This window comes from Aquarana catesbeiana, linkage group LG01, assembly GCF_042186555.1.
Source record: "Aquarana catesbeiana isolate 2022-GZ linkage group LG01, ASM4218655v1, whole genome shotgun sequence".
Classification (NCBI taxonomy): Eukaryota; Metazoa; Chordata; class Amphibia; order Anura; family Ranidae; genus Aquarana; species Aquarana catesbeiana.
In genome coordinates this window covers 668,995,099-669,003,741 of record NC_133324.1, presented here as the reverse complement: position 1 = coordinate 669,003,741, position 8,643 = coordinate 668,995,099, and positions in this window count along the sequence as shown.

Genomic DNA, 8,643 nt, shown 5'->3' with positions numbered 1-8,643 from the left:
GCAGATGGGTGACTTCCTCAATAACTCTAGGGTACAAACTTGAGTTCCGAAAGTCCCCGTCTCCTTGTTTTCTCAGATTCCAGAGGAAAAGAAGTCTCTTTCAAGCATTGGACCATCTTTTGTCTCAAAAAATTGATCTTAGTGGTTCCCATGCAAGAGCAGGGATTGGGGTTTTATTTAAACCTTTTCACGGTACCAAAACCAAATGGGTATGTAAGACCCATTCTAGATCTCAAAGATCTAAACCGGTTTCTGAATATCCGCTCTTCTCGCATGGAGTCAATCCGATCAGTGGTCTCCATCCTACAAGGTGGAGAACTTCTGGCGTCAATAGACATCAGGGATGCAGACCTCCATGCACCAGAAAAATCTGTTTCGAGGAAGAAAATCTTCATTTTCAGTTTGTAGCTCTGCCTTTCGGTCTAGCTACTGCACCTCGAGTATTTACAAAGGTCCTGGCCCCTCCTGTAGCCGGATTAAGGGCACAAGGTATAACGATTATAGCTTACCTAGACGATCTGCTCTTGATAGACCAGTCGGTAGCCCGCTTAGACCAAAGTATGATCCACAGTCAACAGTCAACTACCTGGAATACCTAGGTTGGATTCTCAACCTAGAGAAACCCTCCTTAAAAAGAAAAAAAAAACAACTATCAAGGAGATTAGAATACTTGGGTCTGATTATTGATACAGCCCAGGAAAGGGGTATTCTTGCCCCAGGCAAAGATCAGGGCCATAAAGGAACTGATTCAGGTGGTCAAGGCAAAGAAGAATTCTTCTATTCGACTTTGCATGAGGTTGTTGGGAAAGATGGTGGCTTCATTCAAGGCCATTCCTTATGCTCAGTTTCATTTAAGGCTGCTGCAAAACAGTATCTTATCTGCTTGGAACAAGAAGGTCCAAGCTCTAGATTTCCCAATGTATCTGTCTCCAGGGTGCGCCGAAGCCTCAGTTGGTGGTTAACCACCAAGAATCTGCAGAAGGGAAAACCTTTCCTAACAGTTACCTGGAAGATGGTAACAACAGATGCCAGCCTTTCGAGTTAGGGAGCAGTCCTGGAAAAGGCGACTGTCCAAGGGAAATAGTCCAGATCAAAAATGACCTTGCCCATCAACATTCTAGAGATCCGGGCAGCACTCTTGGCCCTGAGGGCCTGGACGTTCAGGTTACAGAATTGTCCTGTCAGGATCCAATCCGACAATGCCACAGCAGTGGCCTATACCAATCACCAAGGGGGCATGAGAAGTCATGCGGCCCAGAGAGAAGTGAATCATATCTTAACTTGGGCAGAAAAGGATGTACCTTGCCTAGCGGCAGTCTTCATTCCGGGAATAAGAAATTGGCAGGCGGACTACTTGAGTCGCCAGCAGTTGTTCCCAGGAGAATGTTCCCTTCAGCCCGATATCTTCCTGGCAATGCACCGAAGATGGGCAATCCCAGACATAGTTCTGTTTGCATCCAGGTTCAACAAGAAAATCAACAACAAGGGATCCGCTAGCATGCGGAACAGATGCCTTAGTGTTCACGTGGAATCAGTTCTCACCGATTTGTGCATTTCCTCCTATTCTGCTGCTTCCACAACTGCTTCGCAGGATCAAGCAGGAAGGGAAATCGGTGATTCTTGTGGCCCCAGAGTGGGCCAGAAGATCGTGGTATGCAGAGATCATAAAGATGGCGGTAGGGGACCCATGGACCCTGCCTCCACGTCCAGACCTTCTCTCGCAATGTCCGGTATTCCATCCTACCTTACAAACACTAAATTTAACGGTTTACCTATAGAGTTCCATATTCTGACAAAGCGTGAATTTAGTTCTGTCGACATTACTGAAACAGCATATTCCCTTGGTCCTTTCGACAAGGAAACTAATTTTTCTGGTAGCCATATCTTCTGCAAGAAGGGTATCAGAGTTGGTTGCTCTTTTTTGTAAAGAGCCATATTTGATTATTCACAAGGATAAGGTAGTATTGTGTCCTCATCCTAACTTTATACCGAAGGTTGTGTCTAGTTTTTATCCAAGCCAGGATATAGTTCTACGTTCATTGGTCCCAGAACCCTGTTCTAAGAAAAATGACTACATTCTCTTGATGTGGTGGGAGCACTCAAAATCTACTTGAAGGCGACTGCGTTGCCTGAAAGTCCTAGAAAAAAGGACAGGCAGCATCGAAATCTACTACTTCTAAATGGATTCAGCAAGTAACTGTTCAGGCTTATGGTTTAAAGAGGAGGATTCCACGCTCTCAAATCAAAGCGCACTCCACTAGGACTGTTAGTGCATAATGGGAGTGCATCACCAAGCTTCCATGGTTCAAATATGCAAGGCCTCAATTTGGTCTTCAATCCATACATTTACCAGATTCTATCAGGTGGATGTAAAAAGGCATGAGGATATTGCCTTTGGGCGTAGTGTGCTGCAGGCAGCAGTATAAGTCCCCTGATCTCATGGTGCCCTACTTTTGTTGTGTCTCTCTCCTCTCAGTTGGCATTGCTCTGGGACATCCCACATAGTAATTACTATAGTAATTGGCTCTGTGTCCCCGTAATGTACGATTAAGAAAATTGGATTTTTATTTTCTTTGAAGTACATCATGGGACAGAGGTCCCTCCCCTCTTTCTGGTATACACATGTATTGCTTTGCTACAAAAACTGAGGTACTCCCAGTAGTGGGAGGGGTTATATAGGGAGTGGACTTCCTGTCTTCAAAACAAAAGGATTTTTACAGGTAAGCTGTTATAAAAATCCTATTTTGCATAGGTCCTGTAGGCAGGGCTAGAATGACTGACTGGCTTTAGCAGTGGCCAATCACAGTACATCTTACCCATGGAAAAAGTGCCCTGCCCCTCCAAGCTGCCACAGATCTCCTCCCAATGAGCTCAGCCATGTTAGGACACAACTTCAAATCTGTTCAAGCTATCCCAGCAGGGAGCTGTCAAAGCCGACAGCTAAATCATAGGTGACGGACCCATTCCCCACCCAATAGCCACATGTATGCAAGTGGGTGCTATAGGGTGTGGAATTTCTCCGCTGCCTATAATTGTCTGCTGGGTTTGACATCTTCCCAGTAGGAGCGCTCGGGTGAGTTTAGGGTTGCCACCTTTTCTTTGAGCCAAACCCGAACACTTCAGAGGGGCTTGGCATTTTTTTTGTAGCATACACTATGAGATTGTAAAATACCTGGGACACCTCTGTGTGCCCTAGGGGGGAGTAGTAATGCAGCACGCGCAGCAGTGAGCAGTGGGTGTAGCCAACTGCATATAGTGCAGGTGTGTGTAATGTGAAATATAGTGTATACAGTGCAGGTGTGTGTAATGTGCAATATAGTGTAGGCGTGTGTAATGTTTGGTGGGGAGCCTCCCAGTGTAATTTTGGGGGGGGGGGGGGGGGTCAGGGGAGTCCTCCTGTAAGGCATTGGCTGAGGATAGTTAAGCTGTGCATGACACATGAGCCCAAGTATGTATGTGTGTACACCACGCTCTCCACACTTTTCAAAAGAGCAGCAGGGAACGCAGGGGCTCTTCCTTCAACCTCACCTCCGTGTCCCTTCTTTAGCCAGCCCGAGGAGAGCACCCGGCAACATGGAGGCCCAGTCTCTGCCTCCCGTCTGCAGTACACTGAGTGGACGGAGGCGCACGCCACTGACAGTGCAGGGGGTAGGATAGGGAGGCAGCAGGAGCAGATACCATTGCGAGCTCGGGACACGGCCATGGTGGCACAGCTTAGGCAAGGCACGCCGCACAGGGAGCCACCAGCAGGTCTGAATAATGTGCCTGGGTCTCAGGCGGGCAGACCCGGACACGTTTCAAAACCCGTATTGGGTCAACCCTGGACAGGTGGCAACCCTAGGGGTAGCTGACAGAGGGGAGGGCCAACAGAGAGGAGGCAGGAGACTCCAGGAGCAAGTAGCGGGCGTGATTATCCACAGTCCTGTCCAGCCCCACCAGGCCAATCAGTCTCAGACCCTCATGTCTGCGGCCCCTCACATGACACATTCCGTTCAGCCAATCACACAGGGCACGCGCTGGGCTCAGAGCGCACTGATGTCCCAGCCCTGTGTGATAGCAGGCACAGGATGCACGGCGCCTCTCAAGATCCGCTGCCACAGGATGATGGTATGTGTGCCCGAGTCAAAACCGGACAGGTGGCAACCCTAGGTGGGTTCGGACTGTGTCTGAACTAAACAGCACTCATCGTTGCTCTCTATATATGCTGAATGGTTCTTTGCTGCAAATTAATGCAGCAAATGTTAACTAATGCATTACAATTTAATTACACTAATTCGATTTCAGACGACTAAAATGAGTTTTAGTCGACTAAAATGTACTGGAGATTTTAATCGACTAAAAGGTAGGACCTTTTAGTCGACTAAAATGTACTGGAGTTTTAGTCGACTAAGTACGACAAACAATTGCAGAAGACTAAAATGGGATTAAAAACTAAAATGCCATTTTAGTCCTAAGACTAAAACTAAATCGAAAATTTGCTGCCAAAATTAACACTGGTGTAACCTCATCTTTCACATGATCGAAAAAAAAAAAAAAAAAACTGGGCTAACTTTTTTTATTCAAATAAGTGTTTTTCCTAAAAAAATTGTGTTTGTAAGACTGCTGCGCAAATACGGTGTGAAAGTACAGTGGTACTTTGGATTATGAGCAGAATTCATTCCAGAAGAATGCTTGGAATCCAAAGCACTTGTATATCAAAGCAAGTTTTCCCACAGAAGTCAATGGAAACTCAGATAATTCGTTCCACAGTGACATCTATTGTATGCAGTACCGCATGTGACCTGAGCTGGGGGGGGCGCTGGAGACACTCGGAAACACTGGGGAACCAAGCGTTTCCAAGTGGCTCCGAGTGTCATCGGCACCCCCGCAGCCCTGGCCAAATGCGGTACTGCACACCGCAGAGGTTTGAATCCTGCGAGACAACAGTCAGAATTTTTGAAAAAATAATAGGTCATATTGTGAAACGCTGGTTAACCACGTTACTCGCAATCCGAGGTATTCCTGTAAAGAAAAAGATCACCATTTCATTCTCCAGTCTATAATTACATACATATATATATATATATATATATATATACACACATATACACACACATATACACATATACACACACTTACAAGCAGGGAGGGAAAAACCGAAAGAAGCCACTTCCAAGGACTCAAGCAAGCGGAGAAATCCACAGATATTTCCCCAGCTCAAAGGAGTCATCTCCGGGCCCTAAGATGGTGGACATGCGAGTTCACTACTAAACAACTCACAGACACCGCTCATGGTTTCACACATTCTGGAGGGAGAGCCCGATACACCGGCGGTATTTCGTCTGGATTCCCAGGAATCGGTATACCCGCATCCCACGCCGCTCACCCAAGGGCAGATGCGGCGCTGAGGGCGCTGCTACAAGCCCTGCCGACAAGAGCACACATAGAATCCCTGGCCAGCAGATTAGAGGCTTCCCATCGCAAAGACATTGCAGCGGTACGCACGGACATTACCTCTGACGGAACGAATGGGTGCAGGAGAAGCCACAGTGACAGCTCTGGAGAGGAGATTAAAACAAGTAGAAGACACTCAGGCCACACAAGCAGCATCGGTGCTCAATCAGCAGCTGCACATGGAAGAAATTGAGGATCGCAGCAGGAGAAACAACCTGTGATTCAGGGGCTTACCTGAAGCCACTGGGGCAGAGGACCTGGCAGCCACCACCCTAGCCATCTTCAGGAAGGTAGCAGGAGACAACTTCCCAGCCACCATGTCTTTCGATCGCATCCAGAGAGCTCTGGGGCCGTGATCTGCAGACCTGAATCGCCCGAGGGATGTGATCTGCCGGATCCATCAATATGCGCAGAAGGAAATCATCCTGCAAAAGGCATGGGAGGTAAGAGACACCGAATTTGATGGGGCTGTCATCCAGATCTTTTAAAGCGGGAGTCCACCTAAAAAAAAAAAATATTAAAAGCCAGCAGCTACAAATACTGCAGCTGCTGACTTTTAATAAATGGACACTTACCTGTCCCAGGGTCCAGCGATGTCTCACTCGACTCTCGGCAGCTGCCGCCGCCATCCCAGGTTAGGGAATCAGGAAGTGAAGCGTTGCGGCTTCACTTCCCAGTTCCCTAGTGCGCATGCACGAGTCGCGCTGCGCGTCGTAACTGGTCTCCGCTTTCTCCTGGGACCTGTGTGTTTCCCAGGAGACAGCGCGGAGGGACGGGAAGAGGCGTAGACTCCCGTGGGAGTCTATGCCAGGAAGTGGGTGCAAATACCTGTTTTAGACAGGTATCTGGCACCCCCCTCCCCCCTGAAAGGTGCCAAATGTGACACCGGAGGGGGGGAGGGTTCCAAAAAGCGGAAGTTTCATTTTTGTGTGGAACTCCGCTTTAAGAGCCACCTTGCAAAGGAGGGCGATGCTGAAGCCTGTGCTGGAAATTGCCCAGCACTCCAGCATTACTTACCGCTATGGGGAATCCCCATCTATGACTTTTAAAAAGCAATCTCAGTCCTTCACCTTACACTCACCTTCAGAACTCCCTGCACTGTTCGATTTTCTTGAAACGGACCTGGTACAAGTACCAGATTGGCTCCAGGTGATCCCACGCTTAACTCCCCGCTCAGGTGGGACAAACCAGAGGAGAGCCCGCTCGCCAAGACCACAGAGGAGCAGGCTTAGATCCCGCTTCACTTCGCCAGAGGAAACCAGGGAAACCTAGCGGCAGCAGCCGCAGCAGTGGGACTATATACATCCACATACAGTCACTAATACCTCATTAGTGCGCTTTTTGTTGTATCCCCTAGTTCTATTCCCCTGTTGATGGTGCCTCCTGATGCCCTCTCATAACTTGAGGTCACTTAGGTGAAAACTCTCACCGGACAAAACCCCATAGTTTACACTCAGGTCACTGCTTGGACAACAGAGGTGGGGAATGGACTCTAAACTATGGACACAGGTAGAACGTAACCAGGTGAGTGTCCCACTGAAGGGAGTGATCTGGTGCCATGACCGACTACCTCCAGACATGATGGCACATCCTATAATAGGCCCCACCGTTATACGTGGGCTCTGTTATAATAGAGACAACATCCCTGACATCAAGACTCACCACTACTCCCAATTCTAGGCAATCCGGCATTTACACCTGGACTAGACCGATCAGAATACGAGACACTACGAACAGCAGGTAAAGAATGTGCTTTTCATTATCTAGACGGAAATCACTGGACCTTGATCCAATCATTGATGAGCGACACAGGGGGCTACCAGCTTTCATTTTGGAAAGCAGTCAGACTACATCACTTCATTCATTCAATACCAGACCTGGGGCAATTCAATCGCAACCTGACAACATTTGAGGACCATTGCAGAGACGAGGGAGTATTACCCCAAGTACTCTCTAAAAGGTATACCCTACTTAACACCCCACCGGAACAACCAGATTTGGTATTCCTGCTAAAATGGGAAAGTGACCTACAACACTTTCACTGACGTACAAAAACAAATCATTATCCTAACAAGGTGGTATTATAAACCTCAACAACTACACAGATTCTTCCCTAGCATAACGGACAAATGCTGGAGGTGCCAAAACAGACAAGGGGACACTCCTCCATATCTTTTGGTCCTGCTCACTTCTACGACATTTCTGGACAACAATAGGGACAGTCACACAAAAATTTACAGACCACTTAATTCAGGAAGACCCGGCGTTCTGCTTCACGCCACCACAATCCCGGCACAGTCTTATAAGAAATCTATTGTGCGACACTTACTCAATGCCGCCAAATCTTGTATCCCAGCTACTTGGAAACAAACCACGCCACCTTCCACTGGAATGTGACTGCGTAAAGTAAAGGACATTAAAAAAATTAGAAGATCTAGTGCTCGCAGCACAACACAAACAAGAAAAACACTCTAAAACCTGGAAGTTATGGAAAACGTTCATAGTCTGATGAAGGGCAAACCTTACTAAAAACTCTTAAAGGACACACCGAAAACGTACCAACTAAAAAAGTGACACAATCGCTACTTCCATCACCCCCGTGTTAAACAATAACCCCCCCCTTCCTTCTGTTTCCTCTACCTTTCACTTCCTCAACTGCTGATTACACTTCCAGATATTTGGATACCCACCTTCTGCTCCAGTCTTGTCATTTAGGTCGGGACACAGACAATCCGAATAAATGTGAGGTTCAGCAACTAAAAAAGCTACATCATTTGTATAAGTATATAGGTTCAGGATTGGTTACTGTCAATTTATACGCATATAATTCGATTGTGCACATTTGATGTCAGCTTATGCGGTCTACACTGTTAATGGAAATTGGACCTTCTATGGAAGATCAATCTGTATGTTTAATTGACTTGTATGGCCACAGTTGTACTGGACTCTTTTTTGTACCCTTTTTGTTTGGAAAATTCAATAAATTTTTTTTTTTTTTCAAATATAAAAGGGTACCCACTCCTCCCTCCAAAAAATTACATGCCAAATGTGGCATGTCAGGAGGTCACCAGTACTTAAAGCGGAAGTTACATTTTTGGGTGGAACTTTGCTTTAATTTGCTGCTTTATCAAAAAATAATTTTACATTTTATAGATTTAAAAAAAATTACATAACAAATACACGATCATATACAAGTTAAACAGAATGAGC